Source organism: Symphalangus syndactylus, chromosome 20 (assembly GCF_028878055.3).
Source record: "Symphalangus syndactylus isolate Jambi chromosome 20, NHGRI_mSymSyn1-v2.1_pri, whole genome shotgun sequence".
In the NCBI taxonomy this organism is placed as follows: domain Eukaryota; kingdom Metazoa; phylum Chordata; class Mammalia; order Primates; family Hylobatidae; genus Symphalangus; species Symphalangus syndactylus.
Genome location: NC_072442.2, coordinates 8,762,121 through 8,773,202, shown reverse-complemented (window position 1 = coordinate 8,773,202; position 11,082 = coordinate 8,762,121).

Sequence of the window (11,082 nt, the reverse complement as noted above, 5' to 3'; positions counted from 1 at the left end):
CAGCCCCTGTACATGGGGCAGGATAACCAACATCAAGATCATTTCCTAGAAAGGTGTCAATGACAAAGCCAAAAGAGTGGCCCAAACCAGGAGCCAAGCAAGGTGTGGAAAGAGAACTGGGAATTAGAATCAAAATAAGGGAAGACTGAGCCACGAGAAAGCCATGAGCAAGAAGCTGTGGAATGGGAGATTGGGAGGGGGCCTACAGGAGGTTTGGAAATAGAATCTACAAATGCCAGAGCAGGTTTTTCAAGCATTGATAAGGGAACCACGCTTAGTAAATGGGACAGAAAGGAGAGGACAGCTGCATTCCAGAAGTCACCACATAATGTACCTACTCAGCACAAACTCTTGCCTTTAAGCTGCTTGGAAAGAGCATGGCTGGAATCAAGGTCAACACGTGCTAGGAGCCAGCAATACCAGCTGTTGTTGAGATGACATCAGTGAGGTAACGAGCTTACCAGGCTATAGAAGCTGGTTCTTCTTCAGAGAGGACCCCATCAATTCAAGATATCATGTCCAAAGGGTATAGTTAGCTCAAGCCTAGTCTGGGTGAGTATCAACGCTGACAAGTCCAATCTGACAGAAGAGCACAATAGCAAAACTCAAGAGTGGAGATTACATGAAGTCAAGGGAAGAGTTTACATTATTCAAATGATCAACTTATTCATTGTAGGACCCTAGCTAGTGGCTGGGGGAATGAGGAGCATGATTCAATCCCCCATCAAGGTCGTCGCTACTGGAATACCACTCCTAACCCCCTCTCTGGGAAACCCAATGAGGGAGGACATCAGCCAAGAAGAAGTAGTCAGAGATTGGTTTCCAAAGGGTCATGCATAGTGAGGGCAATTCAGATTGAGACAGGTTACAAGCCAAAGTCCATTAGAGAGAATCATGAATCCAATGCCAAAGAGACCAACGCAAATATAGAAGTCAAAGGCCCAGAGGAATAATGTTGTGGGGGCAGTGCCAAGGGTTCAGAGTTCGGCAGGGACAGCACTGAAGCAGGAACAAGCAGGGAGAGTGCAAGCCAATTGCAATAAACAGCCCTGAAGAAACCATGGCTCACCTTCATTAACTGGTAGACATGTGAGACTGTCCTAAAGGTCAGAACAGGCCTACACCAGCCAAGTTTAAGTGTTCTCCTGGAGAGCCAGGCAGTCAATAAGCCAGAGTCTAGTCTGGGGTTAACAGAGTAGGCAATGCTGTGACTTAGAAGCATTCCAGATGTATCTCTGAACTTCAACGTAGAAAACGTAAAATTCCAAGAACTACCAAGTGATGGTGTGGTGGTCATTAATATATTCGCAGCCTTTGCCCTAACGGGAAAGAGGGTGAACTTGGGCTCCAGGATTGGTCCATTACCCCAGCGATGAACTGAGTTCACAATTTTAAAAAATAACTCGAAGCAGGTTTTGCCTCAATTTTAAAGGCTTCAAAGCAAATCCTGGCTGCTGTGGCTGATACATTTTTTAAGTAAACTTGATTTTCAAGTACAACACATACACAGAAAAGTGCACTTATCAAAAGTGTACAGCCAGATGAAATCTTGCAACATGAACATACTGTGTAATCAGCACACAGATCAAGAAACAGAATACCTGCTCCCCAGAAGCTCCCATCACGTGCCCTTCCAGTTTCTACCTTCCTCTTTGACATTTTTAGTTCTTATTTTGAAAATTTTAGATTCATGGAAGAGTTGCAAACATAGTCCAGAGAGATCACATATCACCCCATTTCCCCTAATGTTAAGCTTGACTTGATTCTATATTCACTTTTCTTGGCCTTCTGCTAGCCCCTGACCCCTGTCCTGGCTTTCAGCCCTGCATTTTCTATTGACCTGTGCCTACAGCTAGAGAAAAGAAATGGGCATGCTTGCATTCAAAGCTTCAGATCTCAAGAAACTCACTGAGAAATGGCCGCTCCCGAGCAAGAATTCTGCAAAGAATCTGATTTGCCACTTTGAAAAGGTTTGTTTCTTAACACATCAGAGCCAATATACCACACACACAGGGCCAGAGGGATAGGGAGAGGACACCTTGATATCCCCCAGTATCCAAAAGAACAATTAGTCACTGCAAAAAAATAATAATAGTAACAGGTCATCATCTTTTTAAATATGCCTGAGATTTTACAAGATCTCCTAAACATTCTTAAAAATTTTTTTCCACCTAAATCTTCCAAAGTCATTTTTTTCTCATTCTGTTCTCATGATTCACAGTAACGTAATGAGGTTGGAGTCTAAGTTTTATCATTAATTAAATATATAAGAATAACCAAGTCTTAGTAGTAGAGTTGTCAGGCCGCCTTTAATTACCAGAGTCCTGCTAACATACTAATTGCACACTCATGACTCTTCATCAATGTACAAGGCTGTAGTGGGGCTAGTTCCAAACTCTCTTGGGTATCCTGCTAGCACAGGATATAGATTATCACTGACAATTTGACAACAAAAATATGGTAACAAAGACAATGAAGAAACAAATTTGAACATAATAAAAGTTGTGACCTGAATAAAATGCCAGCAATCACTCCCTCCAATTCCAGGTAGTTCAAAGTTTATCACCTGATCACCCCAAAGCCAATATGAAACCAGTCATCCAACTGGACTCCCAAGCCAATGCAAGGAAAAGAGGAAAACACAAAATTAGTTTAATTAACATACTGGATAAAACTACATATTGTTAGTATTGCCATCAGCTGCATTTAACAGGAACCTGACATTAATGTTTCAGTCCAAGAGTGTATTGTTTTCGTGTAACAAGCAGTCCACAGTGAATTAACTAGGGTTGGTACAGCTTCTAAAGAAAGCCAGTAATGATGCAAGCCCATTCCAGCTTATGGCTCCACTGCTCTTGGTGTTTCTTTCCTTATGCTCACAACTTAGCTGCACTTAATGCTTATATTTTCTTAATTAAAAAATACAATTTGTTATTTTTAAAACGTAAATGATACAAAGAAATTTAAAAAACAAGGCTTAAAAATTATTCCAAACCCAATTAACCAGAAATAACTAATGTTATTTGGTGACTATCATTTATGATAATTCTCATTTCCCATACAGGTAAAAGTATGGATGGATAGGCAGACAGAAAGACAGCTAAGGAGATAATAGGTAAATAGATACATAAGAAAAAGGCTATGCTATATATGCTATCTTTAGTTAAAATAATTAAACTTTTTTTAAAAGGTATACAGACAGTGCTGTGTCATCTGAGTTTTCACAGGCTTTGAAATATGTATATATGTTGCCTTGTGTCTATGGCCTTTATATCTGAAAAACATCATGGCCAAGTATAAATTCCTGGGTCAACCATCTTTTCCAGAGACTCCACAGATACTTCTCCACTGTCTTCTAGCATTACATGTGGCTGTGAAGAAGTCTAAACCGGGGTGGAGCCACGACGGCCGAATAGAAACAGCTCTGGTCTACAGCTCCCAGTCTGAGTGACACAGAAGACTGGTGATTTCTGCATTTCTGCTTGAGGTACCGGTTTCATCTCACTACGGAGTGCCAAACAGTGGGTGCAGGACAGTCGGTGAAGTGCACTGTGTGTGAGCTGAAGCAGGGCGAGGCATTGCCTAACTCGGGAAGCACAAGGGGTCAGGGAGTTCCCTTTCCTAGTCAAAGAAAGGGGTAACAGATGGCACCTGGAAAATTGGGTCAGTCCCACCCTAATACTGCGCTTTTCCAACGGGCCTGGAAAATGGCACACTAGGAGATTGTGTCCCGAACCTGGCTCGGAGGGTCCTATGCCCATGGAGTCTCACTGATTGCTACCACAGCAGTCTAAGATCAAACTGCAAGGCTGCAGTGAGGCTGGGGGAGGGGCGCCCTCCATTGCCCAGGCTTGCTTAGGTAAACAAGGCAGCCAGGAAGCTCGAACTGGGTGGAGCCCACCACAGCTCAAGGAGGCCTGCCTGCCTCTGTAGGCTCCACCTCTGGGGGCAGGGCACAGACAAACAAAAACTCAGCAAGAACCTCTGCAGACTTAAATGTCCCTATCTGACTGACAGCTCTGAAGAGAGTAGCGGTTCTCCCAGCACACAGCTGGAGATCTGAGAACCGACAGACTGCCTCCTAAAGTGGGTCCCTCACCCCTGAGCAGCCTAACTGGGAGGCAACCCCCAGTAGGGACAGACTGACACCTCACTCGGCCTGGTACTCCTCTGAGACAAAACTTCCAGAGGAACTATCAGACAGCTGAATTTGTGGTCTCACGAAAATCTGCTGTTCTGCAGCCACCGCTGCTGACACCCAGCCAAACAGGGTCTGGAGTGGACCTCTAGCAAACTCCAACAGACCTGCAGCTGAGGGTCCTGCCTGGTAGAAGGAAAACTAACAAACAGAAAGGACATCCACACCAAAAACCCATCTGTACATCACCATCATCAAAGACCAAAAGTAGATAAAACCACAAAGATGGGGAAAAAACAGAGCAGAAAAACTGGAAACTCTAAAAAGCAGAGCACCTCTCCACCTCCAAAGGAACGCAGTTCCTCACCAGCAACGGAACAAAGCTGGATGGAGGATGACTTTGACGAGTTGAGAGAAGAAGGCTTCAGACAATCAAACTACTCCGAGCTAAGGGAGGAAATTCAAAACAATAGCAAAGAAGTTAAAAAACTTTGAAAAAAAATTAGATGAATGGATAACTAGAATAACCAATGGAGAGAAGGGCTTAAAGGAGCTGATGGAGCTGAAAGCCAAGTATCAAGAAATACGTGAAGCTTGCAGAAGCCGCGGTAGCAGATGCGATCAACTGGAAGAAAGGGTATCAGTGATGGAAGATGAAATGAATGAAATGAAGCAAGAAGGGAAGTTTAGAGAAAAAAGAATAAAAAGAAATGAACAAAGCCTCCAAGAAATTTGGGACTATGTGAAAAGACCAAACCTACATCTGATTGGTGTACTTGAAAATGACGGAGAGAATGCAACCAACTTGGAAAACACTCTGCAAGATATTATCCAGGAGAACTTCCCCAATCTAGCAAGGCAGGCCAACATTCAGATTCAGGAAATACAGAGAATGCCACAAAGATACTCCTCGAGAAGAGCAACTCCAAGACACATAATTGTCAGATTCACCAAAGTTGAAATGAAGGAAAAAATGTTAAGGGCAGCCAGAGAGAAAGGTCGGGTTACCCACAAAGGGAAGCCCATCAGACTAACAGCATATCTCTCTGCAGAAACTCTACAAGCCAGAAGAGAGTGGGGGCCAATATTCAACATTCTTAAAGAAAAGAATTTTCAACCCAGAATTTCATATCCAGCCGAACTAAGCTTCATAAGTGAAGGAGAAATAAAATACTTTCCAGACAAGCAAATGCTGAGTGATTTTGTCACCACCAGGCCTGCCCTAAAACAGCTCCTGAAGGAAGCACTAAACATGGAAAGGAACAACCGGTACCAGACACTGCAAAAACATGCCAAATTGTAAAGACCATCAAGGCTAGGAAGAAACTGCATCAACTAACGAGCAAAATAACCAACTAACATCATAATGACAGGATCAGATTCACACATAACAATATTAACTTTAAATGTAAATGGGCTAAATGCTCCAATTAAAAGACACAGACTGGCAAACTGGATAAGGAGTCAGCACCCATCAGTGTGCTGTATTCAGGAAACCCATCTCACATGCAGAGACACACACAGACTCAAAATAAAGGGATGGAGGAAGATCTATCAAGCAAATGGAAAACAAAAAAAGGCAGGGGTTGCAATCCTAGTCTCTGATAAAATAGACTTTAAACCAACAAAGATCAAAAGAGACAAAGAAGGCCATTACATAATGGTAAAGGGATCAATTCAACAAGAAGAGCTAACTATCCTAAATATATATGCACCCAACACAGGAGCATCCAGATTCATAAAGCAAGTAAGTCCTGAGTGACCTACAAAGGGACTTAAACTCCCACACAATAATAATGGGAGATTTTAACACCCCACTGCAACATTAGACAGATCAACGAGACAGAAAGTTAAGAAGCATATCCAGGAATTGAACTCAGCTCTGCACAAAGTGGACCTAATAGACATCTACAGAACTATCCACCCCAAATCAACAGAATATACATTTTATTCAGCACCACACCACACCTATTCCAAAATTGACCACATAGTTGGAAGTAAAGCTCTCCTCAGCAAATGTAAAAGAACAGAAACTATAACAAACTGTCTCTCAGACCACAGTGCAATCAAACTAGAACTCAGGATTAAGAAACTCACTCAAAACTGCTCAACTACATGGAAACCGAATAACCTGCTCCTGAATGACTATTGGGTACATAATGAAATGAAAGCAGAAATAAAGATGTTCTTTGAAACCAACGAAAACAAAGACACAACATACCAGAATCTCTGGGACACATTCAAAGCAGTGTGTAGAGGGAAATTTATAGCACTAAATGCCCACAAGAGAAAGCAGGAAAGATCCAAAATTGACACCCTAACATCACAATTAAAAGAACTAGAAAAGCAAGAGCAAACACATTCAAAAGCTAGCAGAACACTAGAAATAACTAAAATCAGAGCAGAACTAAAGGAAAGAGAGACAAAAAACCCTTCAAAAAATTAATGAATCCAGGAGCTGGTTTTTTTGAAAAGATCAACAAAACTGATAGACCACTAGCAAGACTAATAAAGAAGAAAAGAGAGAAGAATCAAATAGATGCAATAAAAAATGAAAAAGGGGAATCACCACCAATCCCACAGAAATACAATCTACCATCAGAGAATACTACAAACACCTCTATGCAAATAAACTAGAAAATCTAGAAGAAATGGATAAATTCCTCAACAAATACACCCTCCCAAGACTAAACCAGGAAGAAGTTGAATCTCTGAATAGACCAATAGCAGGTTCTGAAATTGTGGCAATAATCAATAGCTTACCAACCAAAAAGAGTCCAGGACCTGATGGATTCACAGCCGAATTCTACCAGAGGTACAAGGAGGAACTGGTACCATTCCTTCTGAAACTATTCCAATCGATAGAAGAAGAGGGAATCCTCCCTAACACATTTTATGAAGCCAACATCGTGCTGATACCAAAGCCTGGCAGAGACATAACCAAAAAAGAGAATTTCAGACCAATATCCTTGATGAACATTGATGCAAAAATCCTCAATAAAATACTGGCAAACCGAATCCAGGAGCACATCAAAAAGCTTATCCACCATGATCAAGTGGGCTTCATCCCTGGGATGCAAGGCTGGTTCAACATATGCAAATCAATAAATGTAATCCAGCATATAAACAGAACCAAAGACAAAAACCACCTGATTATCTCAATAGATGCAGAAAAGTCCTTTGACAAAATTCAACAACCCTTCATGCTAAAAACTCTCAATAAATTAGGTATTGATGGGACGTATCTCAAAATAATAAGAGCTATCTATGACAAACCCACAGCCAATATCATACTGAATGGGCAAAAACTGGAAGCATTCCATTTGAAAACTGGCACAAGAAAGGGATGCCCTCTGTCACCACTCCTATTCAACATAGTGTTGGAAGTTCTGGCCAGAGCAATCAGGCAGGAGAAGGAAATAAAGGGTATTCAATTAGGAAAAGAGGAAGTCAAATTGTTCTTGTTTGCAGATGACATGATTGTATATCTAGAAAACCCCATCATCTCAGCCCAAAATCTCCTTAAGCTGATTAGCAACTTCAGCAAAGTCTCAGGATACAAAATCAATGTACAAAAATCACGAGCATTCTTGTACACCAATAACAGACAAACAGAGAGCCAAATCATGAGTGAACTCCCATTCACAATTGCTTCAAAGAGAATAAAATACCTAGGAATCCAACTTACAAGGGATGTGAAGGACCTCTTCAAGGAGAACTACAAACCACTGCTCAATGAAATAAAAGAGGATACAAACAAATGGAAGAACATTCCATGCTCATGGGTTGGAAGAATCAATATCGTGAAAATGGCCATACTGCCCAAGGTAATTTATAGATTCAATGCCATCCCCATCAAGCTACCAATGACTTTCTTCACAGAATTGGAAAAAACTACTTTAAAGTTCATATGGAACCAAAAAAGAGCCCGCATCTGCAAGTCAATCCTAAGCCAAAAGAACAAAGCTGGAGGCATCATGCTACCTGACTTCAAACTATACTACAAGGCTACAGTAACCAAAACAGCATGGTACTGGTACCAAAACAGAGACATAGATCAATGGAACAGAACAGAGCCCTCAGAAATAATGCCACATATCTACAACTATCTGATCTTTGACAAACCTGACAAAAACAAGAAATGGGGAAAGGATTCCCTATTTAATAAATGGTGCTGGGAAAACTGGCTAGCCATATGTAGAAAGCTGAAACTGGATCCCTTCCTTACACCTTATACAAAAATTAATTCAAGATGGATTAAAGACTTACATGTTAGACCTAAAACCATTAAAATCCTACAAGAAAACCTAGGCAATACCATTCAGGACATAGGCATGGGCAAGGACTTCATGTCTAAAACACCAAAAGCAATGGCAACAAAAGCCAAAATTGACAAATGGGATCTAATTAAACTAAAGACATTCTGCACAGCAAAAGAAACTACCATCAGAGTGAACAGGCAACCTACAGAATGGGAGAAAATTTTTGCAACCTACTCATCTGACAAAGGGCTAATATCCAGAATCTACAATGAACTCAAACAGATTTACAAGAAAAAAACAAACAACCCCATCAAAAAGTGGGCAAAGGACATGAACAGACACTTTTCAGAAGAAGACATTTATGCAGCCAAAAAACACATGAAAAAATGCTCATCACCACTGGCCATCAGAGAAATCCAAATCAACACCACAGTGAGATACCATCTCACACCAGTTAGAATGGCCATCATTAAAAAGTCAGGAAACAACAGGTGCTGGAGAGGATGTGGAGAAATAGGAACACTTTTAGACTGCTGGTGGGACTGTAAACTAGTTCAACCATTGTGGAAGTCAGTGTGGCGATTCCTCAGGGATCTAGAACTAGAAATACCATTTGACCCAGCCATCCCATTACTGGGTATATATCCAAAGGACTATAAATCATGCTGTTATAAAGACACATGCACACGTATGTTTATTGCGGCACTATTCACAATAGCAGAGTTGGAATCAACCCAAATGTCCAACAATGATAGACTGGATTAAGAAAATGTAGCACATATACACCATGGAATACTATGCAGCCATAAAAAATGATGAGTTCATGTCCTTTGTAGGGACATGGATGAAACTGGAAAACATCATTCTCAGTCAACTATCACAAGGACAAAAAACCTAACACCACATGTTCTTACTCATAGGTGGGAATTGAACAATGAGAACTCATGGACACAGGAAGGAGAACATCACACTCCAGGGACTGTTGTGGGGTGGGGGGAGGGGGGAGGGATAGCATTAGGAGATATACCTAATGCTAAATGACGAATTAATGGGTGCAGCAAAACAACATGGCACATGGATACATATGTAACAAACCTGCACATTGTACACATGTACCCTAAAACCTAAAGTATAATAAAAAAAAAAAGTAGTCTAAACCTCAGGGCTCTAATCAAATGATGATTCCAAATGATTAGAGACTCAAATTGTTTGTTCCTCACCCACCAAACTTTTCTCGTACCATGTCTAATCCATCAGTGGACACTACTTACTCTCTTCTAAAACATACCCCAAGTCCTCACACTCCCCTCCATCTCTACTACTTTATCCCTCTGTTCCAAGTACTATCATACTTGTCTAGGGAAACGCAATAGTTTAACTGCTCTTCCTGCTTCCACCGCTGTATCTCTTCATTCCACCCTCCACACCCCTCAAGATTAGCCACCATAATCTTCCTGACAGTCAGATCATGTCAGTTATTTCGCTGCTTACAACCTTCCAGGGCTGTTATTATTTTTAATAACCAAAATCTGGAAACAAACCCTTGTGGCCATCAATGGGTGGGTGAATAAGCAAAACATGGGCTATCCATGCCATGAACTGCTACTCAGCATTAAAAAACAGAAGAAAGAAATGAAGTATGGGCCATAACATGGACGAGTCTCAAAACCTCATGAAAGAAGTCAGTGAAAGGAGTCAAATGCAATACACTACATATTATATGATTCCTTTATAGGAAATAATTGAAGGCAGAGTAGATGAACAGTTGCCAAGAGCTGAGGGTGGGAATAAGGAATGACTGCAAAGGAACAGGAGGAATTTGGTGGAGGAGGATGAAAATGATCTAAAACTGAACTGTAGTGATGGTTACATACCTCTGCAAATTTACTAAAAATCATTTAATTGTATACTTGAATAGGTGAATTTTATGATACTTTTTTTTGGAGATAGAGTCTTGCTCTGTCACCCAGGCTGGAGTGCAATGGTGCAATCTTGGCTCACTGCAACCTCTGCCTCCCAGATTCAAGCAATTCTCCTGCCTCAGCCTCCCAAGTAGCTGGGATTACAGGTGCTCACCACCACACCCGGCTAATTTTTTTTTTTTTTTGTATTTTTAGTAGAGATGGTTTTGCCATGTTGGCCAGGTTGTCTCAAACTCCTGACCTTAGATGATTCACCTGCCTTGGCCTCCCAAAGTGTTGGGATTATACCTCACTTTTTAAACAGGGGGCCTCCAAGAGTATCCATAATACTTCGAATAGTCTTCTTCCCCTGACTTACAAAGCCCTACGTGACATGCCTGCCCCTTACTCACATTCCTGTTATTATCTTCCACTTCTCCATTCAGCATAAGCATCCTCTGTGCACACTATGCTTGATCCCATCTTAGGGCCTTTGTACTCCCCAACTTCCAAATAGCTGACTCCTCTTTGATATTCAGATATTGGCTTAAATGCCAGCTTCTTAGAGTAGCCTTCCCTGAAAGACATAATCTAAAATAGCCACCTATTAACTACATCACTCTGTTTTGATTCTCTATTGCCTTATTTCTACTTTATATTTTTCTTGTGGTTTATTACATGTCATCATTCACCAGAATGTCCAAGTGAATTGGAACCTTTTTGACAGGGTATCACTAGTCCCATCATACCTTCCTAACTCATAAGAATATCAATGGATATT